Raw genomic sequence first — 15,719 nt, 5'->3', positions numbered from 1 at the left:
TGTGGCCAGGGAGTGCAGTGGAGGATGGCCCAGGTGCTTGGGCCCTGCACCCCATGGGAGACCAGGAGAAGCACCTGGCTCCTGCCATCGGATCAGCGCGGTGCACCGGCCACAGCGGCCATTGGAGAGTGAACCAACGGCAAAAGGAAGACCTTTCTCTCTGTCTCTCTCTCTCTCTCTCTCACTGTCCTGTTTAAAAAAAAATGTCAGGCCGGCGCCGTGGCTCACTTGGCTAATTCTCCGCCTGCAGCGCCGGCACCCCGGGTTCTAGTCCCGGCTGGGGTGCTGGATTCTGTCACGGTAGCTCCTCTTCCAGTCCAGCTCTCTGATGTGGCCTGGAAGGCAGTGGAGGATGGCCTGAGTGCTTGGGCCCTGCACCTGCATGGGAGGCCAGGAGGAGCACCTGGCTCCTGGCTTCGGATCGGTGCGGCGCTGGCTGTAGCAGCCATTTGGGGGGTGAACCAACGGAAAAGGACCTTTCTCTCTGTCTCCCTCTTTCTCACTAACTCTGCCTGTCAAAAAAAATGTAAGTACTAGTAATTGAGAGTTCTGCTTTTCCCTCAGATGCTTTAAAACTTGGCAAAACATATTCTTTACTTTTTTTTGATCCTAGAATCTCCCACATTGCTGGGGGAAGGTGTGGAAAGACTATTTTATTGGTCAGTGAAATTTGAAAATCTGGAGCTGCCGCCCTAACTCATGCCTGTCCTTTGGAAAAAGATTCCCTGAAGTCACTTGCTGGCCTTCAGCAAGGCACTGGGCAGCCCAAGAGGATCCACTCATTTCAGTAAACTGTGAGCTGCTCAGAGCCTTGCCCCTGCCTCTCCGTGTGCCCCAAGCCTCAGCCACCGTCACAGCAGGGGCATTCCCAGCCTTGCCATGATGCTGCAACTGCGACAGAGGACACTTCTTCAATCCAGGTGCCTGTGGGTAATACAGTAGCACAGAGGCTGATGAGCCAGTGCGTGACGCCCCCTCCGCTGCAGGGCCTGCACTTGCTGTAGGGCTCCAGGCGGACATAACACAGTGCTCGGCGGTGCCTGTCTGGGCTGCGAGGATTCTACTCGGTGTGAAACTCTGAGCAGTAACACCTCCCCGGCCTTGTTTCCTTTCTCCCAATTCCTGCCTTCCCATTGTCCTCCGTTCCCCTGGGTATTATCCACAGGTGGTGTGTCCCCTAAAGAATGGGAGCGGTCCATTTGAAAAGCTCCCCCTCCCCACTATAGACTCCATTTTTTCTCCAGGCCGTTGGCCCATGCTAATTCTCCACGTGGTGGAAAGAGCTCTGAGATTCCGGCCACCTGGTTTCAAGCCGTGGCCTTGTGACTGACGGATAGCAAGCTTCGGGGGATCTCCCGGCACCTGCATCCCCATTGCTAAGGGAACAGCGCTGGCCAGCCTCGCCGGGAGAAGTGTCATCGCATTAACTGCCTGAAGACGCCGAGGTGCTCCGCGAACATCGACCTGCAGCGTTATCGCTCTGGTTCCTGCCAGTCTTGGGTTGGAAATGTCGTTTCTCCGGCCAACACCGCAGATCACTAGGCTAATCCTCCACCTGCGGCGCCGGCACACCGGGTTCTAGTCCCAATCGGGGCACCGTATTCTGTCCCGGTTGTTCCTCTTCCAGGCCAGCTCTCTGCTGTGGCCCAGGAGTGCAGTGGAGGATGGCCTAAGTGCTTGGGCCCTGCACCCCATGGGAGACCAGGAGAAGCACCTGGCTCCTGGCTTCGGATCAGCGCAGCACCGGCTGTGGCGGCCGTTAGGGGAGTGAACCAAAACCAACAGAAGGAAGTCCTTTCTCTGTCTCTCTCTCTCACTGTCTAACTCTCCCTGTAAAAAAAAAAAAAAAGTCGTTTCTCCAAGAAGAGAGGTGGGAAGATTATTTAAAGAAACAGTGACGAGCCGGCTGTGGTGTGCTCTTACATCGCGGCTGACTTTGATCAGAGTGCAGGCGCGGTGGGAACACGGTCTTAAAGTCTGGAAAGTAATTATTTCTACTTCCAGGCATGAAGTCTTCTTTCTCCTCCCCTCACTGGGGAACGAAGAAAGAAAGAAAAAGCGCGGCGAGCCAAGGCTCTGAAACAATGAGGTGGTTTCTGTCTTTCAGCTCTGGAGATCCTGATCCCCAAAGCTACTGGCTTCTCCAGTGGCAAACTGAGACGGAGGCCAGCCCTGGGCCGGTTCTCATTGCCTCGGTGTGGCTCCTTTGACCGCAGTAGCTGTTGGTTCGCTCTCCGCATGGCTGTAATGGCCAGGGCTGAGCCAGGCCAAAGCTGGAGCCTGGCCCTTTATCCAGGTCTCCCACGTGGATGGCAGGGGTCCAAGCACTTGGGCCACCTTCTGCTGCTTTCCCAGGTGCATTAGTAGGGAGCTGGATCAGAAGCAGAGCAGTGGGACTCAAGCCACTGTGCCACACAGCCGTCCCCGTGTGCCTTTCTGATGATGTCCCTTTCACTGCCCTCGTCTGTGTCCCTGCCCGGCTCCGGGAGGATCCCCCGGGAAAGGTGCAAACCTTCCATCTTGAGAGGCAGCTGGCAGAGGCCGAGGGACGCTCCGGTCAATAATGATTTTTGTTTTAATATCTGATTAATTCAGTGTCCTCATCCCCTAGATTCCAGTGTCAACAACTCCTGTCATTTTCTGAATTTCAAGAGGGGGATTGACTTTTGGAATTAGAAAAAAAAAAATCGATGCATTCAGGCTTGTCTTCTTTGAACCGTATGAGATGGATCAGTGGTAATCTTTTATTTCCCATGATAGATTTCACACAAGAATATTCATTCAACAAATGCTCAGTAAGTGTATGTTGGGGCAAGGCCCAGTTCTAGGCATTAAAGGGGGGATATGAGCTATGCCAACCGTCTCTGCTCTACAGCTCACGCTCCTGCAGGGATACAAGCCCTGTGCAAAGTGGACACAATGGCAGTTACCACGCGAGGCAGCCCACTCACAGGAATAATAATGGAATCGGGTGTGCTGCTGTTTGCTTGTGCATCCGGGTCTCTGCCTGGCTACCCCTGGGCCCAGGCGTGCTGGGCACTGCTGTTCCAAGCCCATGGGGCCTCAGCCGCACGATCAGAACTGGCTTCAGCATGCGCTCCGAGCAGGGCGCTGGGCTTGGACTTCATCTTGAGCGATGTCTCTTGGCTGAGACACGGCAGGGTCCTGCGTAGGTCTCAGAGCACTTGACTTCTAGCCCTGCTGTGCCACTAATGAGACCAGGATGACCCTGGGTGAGTCACTGCCTGCTGTGTCCTCTTTGGCAAAGGAGATTTCTTCCAAAAAGAGCAAAGATGCTCCTGCTCCCAGCCATTCTCTACTTCGCTTACCTTGTCCTCTTGCACGGTGGCTGTTTAGGCTAAGTCCTTCTCCACTTTCCAGGGGGGAGACTGAGTTAGATGCTCTGGTCTGGACCCCGGAAATTTTTCCCTTGTGCGAGGACCCCTTCCTCGCGTGTTCTTGTTCAGAAGGGCGCCCCCTAATGGGCTCTTCCGAGGCGTTCCTGCGCGTCACCCACGCAGCCCTTTTGCAGGGACTGAGTGTTGGGCTGCAGGGTCCCCGCCGTCCTGTGAGAGGAGGCAGACCCAGGTTCCAGTTCCAGCTCTTGCTGTGTGCTTTTGCAAGTCTGAACCTCAATGTCGTCATCAACAAAACAGGTGACAGCATGTAGAAAGTAAAATGTCGTATGTAGAAAGTAAAATGCAAGTCATGTATGCAATGCATGTAGTACACAGAATATGTGCAGTTACTGTAAATCTCCCCCTCCTTTTAAAGATATATTTACTCATAATTTGCAAGGCGGAGTTAGAGAGATAGAGAGATGAGATGAACAGAGCTTTCAACCTTTGGTTCACTCCCCAAATGGCTGCAATGGCCAGGCCTGGGTCAGGCTGAAGCCAGGACTCTGGAACTCCATCCGGGTCTCCCTCATGGGTGCAGGGGCCCAAGTACTTGGCCATCTTCTTTTTGCTTCCCAGGTGCATTAGCAGGGAGCTGGATCAGAAGTGGAACAGCTGAGACTCGAACCTGCTGCTGCAGAAAGCTGACCTCTCCCTTCTCTCTTGTCTCTCCTCGCCCCTCCTCTTCCCCCCCATCCCCACTTCCTCCTCCCCTGCAGTGTGAGTAAAGCCCAAGGTGTTTCCATCCACCCTTCCAGGTTCCAGGCATGTTTCAGATTGATATCAGCCGGGACTTGGGCATCATTAAGAAACCCTAGCTCCTCGTGGTGACATGGGGACAGCGTGAGGGACTTCTCTCAGAGCTGGGTGATGCTAATTATCATCTGATCTGAAGCCAGAGTTGCTTTTCTTTGTTTAATAATTGATACCATCTCTGAGAACACTGAGCTAAAGTTTAAAATTACAGAAAGGGGTGATTGATCTCGATGCCAACAAAGCGAACCTGCAGTAAAATCCCCCAAATTGCCTTTGTGGGCTGCCACTCACTCATCACCCCAAACACCAGGTGGCACTGGAGACGGCAGCAGAGTCAAGTTCCAGAGAAGTTAGGTTTCCGTGGAGCCAGGCCCTGTGGGTGTCCCCAGCCTCTGCAGGCAGAGAGGCATGGCAGGGCTCACGGAGCCAGGTGCTAACAGCAGTGGGGCCCAGTGTATAGCGCTGTACTGAGCTCTCCCTGTCTCCTTCCATAGGCATTTACTGATTCTCTACCGTGTGCAGGGCACTCTGCTGGCCAGTGTGCGCGGTCCCAGGGCTCCAGGCTGTGTCTCTGTTTGGTACAGAACACACATGCCAAGGGTCACTGGGGTCCTTCCTCCCTCCCTCCCCTGCTCCCCAGGTACCAACAAAGCCACAACCTCCTGTGGCATGTTGCTCCGTGGTAGTGTTTTGGAAGGATGGGGTCTGGGAGAGGCTGAGAGAGCAAGACAGAAATAACAGGGATAACCATGTACAACAGTGCGAATGCGCCAGCTCTGCTCCCTGGCGTTTTCTGTATAGCATCTCATGTAGTTGGTATCTCTGGGAGAAAAAGGTGTGTGTGGTCGACGGACGGAGAAACCCAGCTTTGCTGTACAAACACACTCTCCTTACTTAGCGGCTGCGGCTGTTTGATTGTGCTTTCGACTTCGGGGAAGGATCCAGGCTGACCTCACTCATCAGGTGTTGAAGGGGAACCCTCTCCATTTCAATGAGGCTGAGACAGATGGCGGGCACAGTAACAGTAAGCTGCTTCTCTCTCCTCTGACCTGAGGCCCTAGCCCCTACAGCCACGTGGGTGGTCTCTCACTTTTCCCCACTTCCCACAAATACTCACTTCTCGTGCACGTCTTCCCTCACCACTCTGTGTGCAACTGAGCATCCTGCCCCACCTGCCCCAGTGCAGCCTCCAGAGAAGGGAAGCTGTGCAAGGCCTGGGCATTTGTCGTTTCCATTCCCCTCTGTCTCCTCAGCTCTCAAAGCACCTGGCACAGAGAGACCAGGACTAGAGCGTCCCAGGGGTTTACTGGATGCCTACATTTTGTCTGCGACACGGCTGGGCCCCCAGGTAACAGATGACAAGACACAGTCTCTGCTTTGTGAGAAGCCAGTCCGCTGAGTAAGACACACCAGTGATGCTAATAGTAAAAACAAGGGGAGGCCGGTGCCGCGGCTCACTAGACTAATCCTCCGCCTTGCGGCGCTGGCACACTGGGTTCTAGTCCCGGTCGGGGCGCTGGATTCTGCCCCAGTTGCCCCTCTTCCAAGCCAGCTCTCTGCTGTGGCCAGGGAGTGCAGTGGAGGATGGCCCAAGTACTTGGGTCCTGCACCCCATGGGAGACCAGGAGAAGCACCTGGCTCCTGCCATCGGATCAGCGCGGTGCGCCGGCTGCAGCGCGCCGGCCACGGCGGCCATTGGAGGGTGAACCAACGGCAAAAGGAAGACCTTTCTCTCTGTCTCTCTCTCTCACTGTCCACTCTGTCTGTCAAACAAACAAACAAACAAAAAAAACAAAAAACAAGGGGAGCTCCCATTGAAGGGGGTGTATTGTGTGCCAGGTACTGCTCTAAGCACGTCTGTGTGTATTACTCTAGCTTTTCACATTTTATCTATTTATTTTTATTTGAAAAGGAGAGAGAGAGAAAGAGAGAGAGAGAGAGAGAGAGAGAGTGTGTGTGTGTGTGCAAGTGTTCCCATTCCTGTAGGTTTATTCCTCAGATGGCCACAACAGCCAGGGCTGGGCCAGGAGACAAAGCCAGGAGCCCTGAACTCCATCCAGGTTTCCGATGTGAGCGGCAGGGGCCCAACATCTTGAGCCATTGCCTGCTGCCTCCCAGACTGTGGGTCAGCGGGAAGCTGGATTGAAGAAGCCAGGACTTGAAGCTGGGCACTTTGCTATGGATGCAGACATCTCAGCTGCTGTGCCAAGTGCCCGCCCCTGTCTATTACCCTCTTAGCTCTCACAATAAAATGAGGTTTTACTCTTATACCCATTTTGCAGATGAGGAAACAGGGGCACAGAGGCCTCATACCTAATTGTAATGCAGTGTGAATGGTGTTCTAGAATATGTAAGAGCAGCTGACATTCTCGCTGGGCACTTATTTAACTCTTCAGAGTGGGGAGAGGGAGGTGGCATCTTTGGGGGACCTGTTGGAACTCATGGTGTCCCTGCGCCCACCCTCACCCACTCACTTTTGTAGGGGCTGCACCCTGCCACCTCCCTGTCTCTAAGCACTGCTGCTCCAGACCTGAGCCCTGCAAATGTTTGTACCCATAATTCCCAGATGTTTTGTTTTATTCTCAATTGACACATAATAATTGCACACATTTGTGGCATGCAGTGGGATAATTTGATCCAAGGATACAGTGTGGAATGATCAAGTCAGGGTAATTAGCACTTCCATCACCTCAGACATTCATCATTTCTGTCTGTTGGAAACATTCAGATTTCTTTCTTCTAACTATTCTGACATGCACAGTCAATTGTTGTTAGCTAGAGTCACCCCACTGTACCACAGAACACTAGACGTTGTTCCGTCTACCTGGTTGCATTTTGGTACCTGTTATCCTCGGCTTCTCTGGTCTCTTTGGCGTCTCCCACCCCCCCACAGCCTCATTGTGATCTCTGTTCTTCTAGTCTCTACTTCTGTGAAATCATCTTTCCTGCCCCTTCCCCCTCTTTTTAAATTCATTCGAGAGGCAGAGCTACAGAGAGAGGGAGAGACAGAGAGAGGTCTTCTATCTGCTGGTTCACTTCCCAAATGGCCACAACAGCTGGAGCTGGGCCCATCCGAAGCCAGGAGCTTCATCCAGGTCTCCCGTGTGGGTGCAGGGACCCAAGCCCGTGGGCCACCTTCCACTGCTTTCCAAGGCCGTAGCAGAGAGCTGCATCAGATGTGGAGTGGGACCAGTGCTGTGGCGCAATAGGTTAATCTCCCCCCTCAGGCGCCGGCATCCCAAATAGGTGCCAGTTTGAGTCCTGGCTACTTCACTTCCAGTCCAGCTCTCTGCTGTGGCCTGGGAAAGCAGTGGAAGATGGGCCAAATCCTTGGGCCCCTGCACCTGTGTGGGAGACCCAGAAGAAGCTCCTAGCTCCTGGCTTCGGATTGGTGCAGCTCCGACCATTGTGGCCATTTGGGGAATGAACCAGTGGATGGAAGACCTTTCTCTCTGTCTCTCCCTCTCACTGTCTGTAACTATGCCTCTCAAATAAATAAATAAAATCTTTAAAAAAAAAATGGAGCTGGAGCAGCCTGGACTTGAACCAGATGCTGGGGCTTTATGCCAGGGCTTTGACCGGCTGCTCCACAGCACCGGCCCCTATGCTTTGCCTTTTTGACAACAGAATTTCCAAAGGGACCTGTGCATTAGATCTTAGGTCCCTCCAATGTTCTAGAAGGAGGCAGGCTGGCTCAGCTCAGACACCCAAATTGCCCACATGGCGCCCCTGCTGTCCCTTGAGGACAACCCCTGTTTCCACAGCTGCTCACTTCGGTGGCACCCACAAAGGCCTGCATCACCGGGAGGCTGTTTCATGAGTCTCCACGAGGAGACTTCAACCCTGCAACCTTCTCACCTTGACTGCTCCTCCCTCAGTCCCTTCTGCCTCTTGGGTGAGCAACTTCTGTCACCAAACTCTAGGAGGTCGCTTGTCTTCCTCGCCGAGTGACGCATCCCAGGAAACAACTTCGCTTCCTTGTGGGAGTGTGCAGGGAACAGGAGTAGTCACAACCCCCAGGCTGCCCTGCAAGCATTCGCCACCATGGCTTAGAAGACTTGCTTGCCACGGGGGTCACTGCTAGGCAGAGCCACATGGAAGCATTCGTGGCCCCATCTTTGGCAGAACCCTTCCTGCGGCTTTGAACTCCAGGGCTGCAGGCGTGGAGGGTGAACGGGCTCTCCCCAGCCTGGGTTCCTGCAGGAAGACGTATGCCTTGGTGGCAGATGTGCCAGGACCCCGCGGAGCTGGAGCAGCGATCCCGGTCATTAGGAAGAAAGTTCTCCCTGGTGGTAGCGTCTTGGTGGTCAGGTGCATTAGCTCCCAGGACAAGTCATACGGGGGTGATGCTGGAACCCGAGGCTGGAGACCTGGTCCAGCACAGAATCCCAGGAACTCAGGGCTTGCAGGCTCTCGTTCTTGGGTGAACTGGAGGCACACAGGCTGAACAGTAGTACTAGCACCCAAGGAGTGATGGGACCTGGAAGTGAGAATGGGGAGGTGATGGAGCCCACAGAAAACGCTAGGTCAAGGGTCACTAGGACAGTGCTGCCCTTGTCCTCCCTTACGTGGGGTTTTTGCTGGAATCTGTGGATGCAGTCTTCTCTTTTTCTCCTGGAATCCTCCCGTTACCTGACGTTTCTGCCCCGTGGGTCTCCGGGTCCCACACGCTCCACCCAGGTGCGGTCGAGGTCAGGAATCTCGTAGGATTCCCCATCTTAGGCAGTGCTGTCCCCGTAAAAACGGCCCCAGGATCAGAAGGACATTCCTGGAAGGGCTTCAGAGTGGACAGACACAAGAGGATGGCATCCCCTAGGTGGAGCCACGTGGTGCTCCTGAATCTCGGGTTCTGGTGCTCCAGGAACCCCGCGGGATCTCGGGGGGTTGAACTCTTGGTTTGGCTGTTCAGGAACATAAACCTGACAGCCTAGGGCCCTTAGCCAAAAGCCAGTGCCGAAATTCATTTTTTTTCCTGTTTACAATGAGAAATATGTGTATCTCAAGCTCACAAAAATAAAAACAGAATACACATCTTCTGTGCTTTTTAGAGAAAAATATTTTCTTAGTTAATTTCAACCTGATCAAGGTGGTGTCCTCTCCCTGAACTTCGGGACGTTCATTAAAGCTGTGCTAGGCACCGAAGATGGCTCATTTTCTTGGGCAGCAGCATGCAAAACGCCTCCGCTGTGCAGTGAACAGAGGTGGGGAGGTCCGTGCTGTTTGCTCTAGCTGCCAGGTTCTCTCGTCATTGGAATTCCAGCATCCTGCATCGGAGCAGACACGCAGGTGGGTCACTGGAACTCTCCTGGCTTTCTCCCTAAGGCACTTTGTTGCCTGAGGTCAACTCCTACCCCGCCACGACTCCAGAGTTCTGAACGTAGCCAACCAGGAGACCTGCAAAGTGGAACCTGGCCCTGGCATTTGCTGGCTTTGTGATTCTGCCCTTTCTGAGTTTTAGTTGTTTCATCTGTAACAGGAAACTGCAAATAATAACTACCCTTTCTATTGTACAGTGTTATCTCGAGGATAATAGGAAACCCTTTGTGGGAAATAATTGTAAAGACTCCGGGTGCATTCCACAAGGCTCGTTGTCTTTGTTGGATATTTGTAAAAAATGGAGTTTGTCAAGTTTTCTCTAAGGATATCCAGAAATATTCTAAGAAAAATATCTTTGAAAGTTATTGATTATTGGTTTTATGCAACCGAGGTTTTTAATTCTGGACGTCTCTTTTTCTAGTCTAAGGGGAAGACTGAGAGTGATTGATTGTGACACAGTGTAGGCTATCTTCTTAACATCTACTCTGCCACAAAAGAACTTTGCTGAAAGAACCCCACTTTTTAAAAATATTTTATTTATTTATTTGAGAGGTAGAGTTACGGACAGTGAGAGGGAGAGACAAAGAGAGAGGTCTTCCTTCCATTGGTTCACTCCCCAGATGGCTGCGCCGATCCGAAGCCAGGAGCCAGGAGCTTCCTCTGGGTTTTCCACGCGGGTGCAGGAACCCAAGCACTAGGGCCATCCTCCACTGCTTTCCCAGGCCATAGCAGAGAGCTGGATTGGAAGAGGGCAGCCGGGACTAGAACCGGCAACCACATGGGATGCTGGCGCCACAGGCGGAGGATTAACCCACTGCACCACGGCGCCGGCCCTAGAACCCCACTTTTGTGCACCAGGTGTTTCAGAGAAGTCAGGCTTTAACCCAGAAGCCGGTCTGGACTGGTCTAAGCCAGTGCTTCTCCATGTCAATGCTCACCAGAATCACTGGAAAGGCTTGGTAAACCACTTGTTGCTGGGGGCTGCGCCCCGAGTTTCTGACTTAGCATACATGGAAGAGGTCAGAACATTTGCATTTTTTCATTTCCAGGACTGGGCCCAGCTGAAGCCAGGAGCTTTGTGTCTCCCACGTGGGTGACAGGGACCCAAGTACTTGGACCATCTTCCCCTGCTTTCCCAGGTACATGAGCAGGGAACTGGACCAGGAGAGGCCGTATGTGGCAGTGTAGGGGTGATTTAACCCGAGGTGCCACAGTGCCGGCCCTGAAAATTTGTGTTTCTAACTTACCAGCTGATGCTGATACTGCTGGTTTGAGAATCACTGATCCAAACTAACCACGGAGGTTCTGTTCTCTTTGCCAGATTTAGATACATGATGATAAATTTCTGGCCAGTGAGATGTGATAAACCTGCTGATGGCTTATGGGAAATGTTTTCTCTTCAAAAGAGACACAGGGAGGAGACGGTGCCCTCCCCATCTCAGGACATTGTCTCTGGTATCTGGAGCTGAGGCTGATACTTTGGGACCCTAAGGGCCAAGTGGACACACTGGGGATGGCCAGGCCAAAAAGATGAAGTGCGCCCACGTTCTTGAGGTTGTCTTTGAGCTGCTAATTTTGCCCTGGGGCTTCCCACCTCTTGCTTGTTGATCCAGTTAGATCTGGAGTTCTCTGTTGTTTTCAAAGGTAGTCTAATAGATAAAGTGACAATGGAAGCTTTATTGTCCTTCTTGGGGACATGAGGGTAGGTTGTATGACAGGAGCCCCAAGCCTTACTAGAGTAATGTGAGATTGAGCTCAGCCAAAAATCCGTGTCCTGAAATCAAGGCCTAAGTAACAGGAAATCCAGGAAAGGACCCGTGTTAGGAATGGCTGGAAGTGGTGAGCAGAGTTCACAACATTCCACGTGGGTGGGTGGAAAATACATTAGGCGACTGAAGACTAAACTTTGGAGGCGTTCACTGTCTGAGTGGCACATGCTGGGTGGTAAGGTGAACTCACACTGGAAAGAACAGCCAAGGAAGGGCAGGCCAAGGGCATCAGAATTGGAAAGTGGAAAATCAAAGTATGGAGAGGAGACCCGGGAGCTATGGGCTGAGTGAGGTGCAACACCCCCTGGTGATAGTGTTGTGTGGATACAGTTAAAAGACAACATGGCGTCCAGAAGTGGTCTTTATCCGGGGGTATATATACCCTCGGGGCAGCCAATGCTTTCATGGCAATGACGGAGAATTCACTTTTCCTTGAGGCGGTGCCTTGTTAGAAGTGTCGTCTTCCATCACCTGGAGGCATATCTGTGCCCTCCCAGGGTTCGTCTCACGTCCTTCCTCTTGCATTCCTGAGTTTCTTCCATGGGCCGATGCCTACCAACCTTGCCTGTAAGCATTACTTACCATGGTTCTGACCCAGGTTCTCTCCCAGCCCCAGATTCTGAGGGGGCACTTCCTCAGTGCTGGTGATGCCACGGGAAGAAGGGTGAGCCCCCCAAGACAGAGAAGTCCCTGGCCCCAAGATGCCAGCAGGACTGAGGTTGGGAGAGTCTGACTTAACCCAATATATCAAAAACATGATCATCTCAACAGCGGTCTTGTATTGTATCAATGTGATTGATTGCAGTTTCTCCATTCTAATTTTTAGAGATCCAATGTGTATTTCACCCTTATGTTGCGCCTCCGTTCAGGTTACCATGTTTCAACTGCCAAATTGCCACCCATGCTTAGCAGTTTCTGTACTGGACACCACAGGTATACAGAGTGCATAGTTAAAGTCCAGGAAGCTCCCCAGGACCCCACATTTTCTAGGCAGAGAAAATATGTTAGATACAAAGTCCTCTGGGTGAGATGCAAAGTTCTACCTCATTTGAGAGACCCACACGATAAGGACTTGGAATAAAAGGACTGCTCTGAGTTTCTCTGATGATTAAACTAGGTAGGAGTATATGTATATTTAGGACAATATCTGTACACCCTTTGCATTATTTTCCTGCAAAATGCCATCAAGAGGTGGTAGTTTCTTATTTCCAGAGGCAAAGGTCAGTGTCCCCTTATGGGAAGATTACGGAGAGAGTTGGAGGGTTGGTGTCAATGTAGTGCTGAGGATTTAGAGATTGGTCAAGATTTTTTTTTTTTTTGACAGGCAGAGTGGACAGTGAGAGAGAGACACACAGAGAAAGGTCTTCCTTTGCCGTTGGTTCACCCTCCAATGGCCGCCGCGGCCGGCGCGATGCTGCCGGCGCACCGCGCTGATCCAATGGCAGGAGCCAGGTGCTTATCCTGGTCTCCCATGGCGTGCAGGGCCCAAGCACCTGGGCCATCCTCCACTGTACTCCCGGGCTACAGCAGAGAGCTGGCCTGGAAGGGGGGCAACCGGGACAGAATCCGGTGCCCCGACTGGGACTAGAACCTGGTGTGCCAGCGCCGCAAGGCGGAGGATTAGCCTAGTGAGCCGCGGTTCCGGCCCACTAAACCTTAGATGTAGTTAAAACAACAACCGGGCAACACCCTTTGTCTCCTGCAAAACGCTCTACGATGTTTTCCTTTTGCCAAATGAGGCACAGAGGGTTTCAGATAAGAAAGAAGGAGATCACGTAGTCCTCAGGACGTCAGAACAATCCAAACCGACTTGGGTGCACCACACCGCAGTGCGTAGTCCCCCACTCGCAGGCTTCTCCGCATCTCATTAGTCTGAAGTCCCGGTGCAGATAATGCTGTATCGAGTGAGTAATTAAATGTGACATAGAAGCAGGCGAATGGATTAGCGACACACCTAGGGTTCCTCCGAGAAGCCGTCCTGTCTCTCTGCCCGTGGAGGAAGGCAGAGAGAGGCTTAGCAGAACTCCTACAAGGCGGAGTGATGGTGACAGAGTTAGTGCGTTACCTGCTGGTCCCGGCAGTGTGCTGGTGAGTGTGGGGACGAGGACATGATGGAGGATGGGCTAGAAGCAGAGAGGGTCCCCCAGCCTCCCCTCTCCCGCCGTGTGCACTGATCCCATCTCATGCGAGAGCTGGAGTTGTCTTCAGCTTCCCCCAGTGGTTGGCTCCTGCTGTCCTCAGCAGAACGAGTGCCTGTGTGTGTTTCCTTAAAGTCAGAGTGGAGAGTGCTGTTCATTAATGCAGAATCTGCTGATCTGACCAAGCCAGGCTTTGTCTAAGATGATGGGAAACAAAACAGCGTTGTCTGATTTTCACAGGGTGGAGGGCTTGGACAGGGCCTTGCGTGATTACCAGCTTGGTTCCAGAAAGGCTGTCTCTCCCGCAGCTTTCCAGACACCTGAAAATCTACACGTTTTCCAAAGTCTGCCAGGGAACGGGTTTATGAAGTCTTTTTAGAAGCAAATTCAATTTCTTGTGAGCTTTCAGTCACCCTCTACTAAGCACCGACTCTGCAAGGATTAGGGGCTGAGAGATTCAAAGAAAAAAGACAGTTTTTTTTTCCCCTAAAGAGTTCATGAGAGAGACATAAGAAGGCAATGTGACAAAGCCATGACCACCAATGCCTGCAGGATTTGAGGATGCTGGAGGAGGCCACACTGAGTTGGTCTATGGTTGGGTAGAAGGAAGGCCTGGCGTGAGGAAAATCCCATCTCATAGTCTCCCATCTATCTATCTATTATCTATCTATCTATCTATCTATCTATCATCTATCTATCTATCTATCTTTCTATCTATCTATCATCTATCTTATTTAGAGAGAGAAGCTTTTCATCCACTGGTTCATTCCCCAGATGGCTGCAATGGCCTGAGCTGGACCAATGCAAAGCCAGGAGCCCGTGCTGCAGGTGGAAGCTTAGCTCACTACGCCAAAGTGCTGGGCTCTCATAGTCTCCCTTTTAATGTACAGTGACTGCAATGTTGCAGGCTCCACAGCTACACAGATGAAGCAGGCTTGCTCCTGGCTCCTAGGACCTCACAACGGACAAAGGCAAATTTCCAGGCACTTGTTCTTCCACAGAGATGTGGCTCGTGGCCCACTTCCTTACTCAGCAGACATTATTCAGCATTTGCTACACATTTGGTGCTGCTTTAAAAAAATTGTTAACTCCATTTTCATTTTTTTTTGAAAGGCAGAGAGACAGAGACAGATAGAAAGGGATTTTTTATCTATTGGTTTAATCCCCAAATGGCCCCAACAGCCAGGACTGGGCCAGGCTGAAGCCAGAACTCTGGATCTCCATCTGGGTCTCCCATGTGAGTGGCAGGGACCTACGTAGTTGGGCCATCACCTGGTTGTGTGTTGGCAGGAAGCTGGATCAAAAGTGGAGTAGGTGGGACTCAAACCAGTCACTCTATATGGGATGTGGTGTCCCCAGCGGCAAGTTACCAGCTGCACCGCACGCCTACACCTCCGCTGGCTCTTTGAAGGCCCCTCATTTGTGACTGTGAGCTCTTCAATAGCAGGAGCCTGTCTTCCTTGCCTTCACTCGCTCAGCCTTAGGACAATGCCTGGTTCCAGGGTGCTCCACGCACCCATGCCGCTGCATTGCCAGGAGAGGTGCCTGGCGTTCGTTTCATCTCGCGGTGCACTGAGCCATGAATGCCCAAGGAGGCTCCAAGAGGCAGGTCTTTTTAGGTGCCACTAGGTTGGTTCATAACTGGGCTCCTGACTCCGTTTCTCTGCTTAATATTCCAGTGTTCGTCTGAGACTAGAAATCTTCCTGGAAGCCCTGACCACCAACACGCATGGGGTCCTGCTGAGTACTGAGACTGTGTTCAATACCATGGAAGTACAAAATAAACACAGCAGAAGGCATGGCCCTGACCACTGCATTTGTGCATCTGCAATAATTCAATGTGCTGGATTATCATTAGTATTTTGAAAATGTGAAAATCATCTTGTTGCATTACTTCAAAGTAGTTGTAGTTGCCAACCATTGCGTCTTCGTTTTCCCAGTTAGAGACCTATTTTAGCATACATTCTATGTTTATGTTATAAAGAATCCACATGAGGTACAAAGTAGCAGTGGCTTAGGAATGGGGGCCAGGGTTCCTAATGGGACCCGGCGAGCCTTGGCCATCTTCCCCAACCTCCTGTCCCGCTTCCCTCTCGTGTTCTCTCCCATTAAAACGACTTCTCCATTTCCATTTGCCTTCCCTCTTCCCCCTCCTCCTCTGATGCTTTCCTCTGTCCTTGGCTCATCATTTCCCATTTTCTTCTTTTTAAAAATGTCTATCTATTTACTTGAGAGGGAGGAGGAGAAGAAAGAGAGAGAGAGAGAGAGAGAGAGAGAAGAGAGAGAGAGAGTGTTCCCATCTGCTGGTTCACCCTCCACATGCCTGGAATGGCTGGGATGGG

This window comes from Oryctolagus cuniculus, chromosome 7, assembly GCF_051225735.1.
Source record: "Oryctolagus cuniculus isolate XC-2025 breed Fujian yellow rabbit chromosome 7, ASM5122573v1, whole genome shotgun sequence".
NCBI lineage: Eukaryota > Metazoa > Chordata > Mammalia > Lagomorpha > Leporidae > Oryctolagus > Oryctolagus cuniculus.
Note: the sequence above shows the minus strand (reverse complement) of the source record.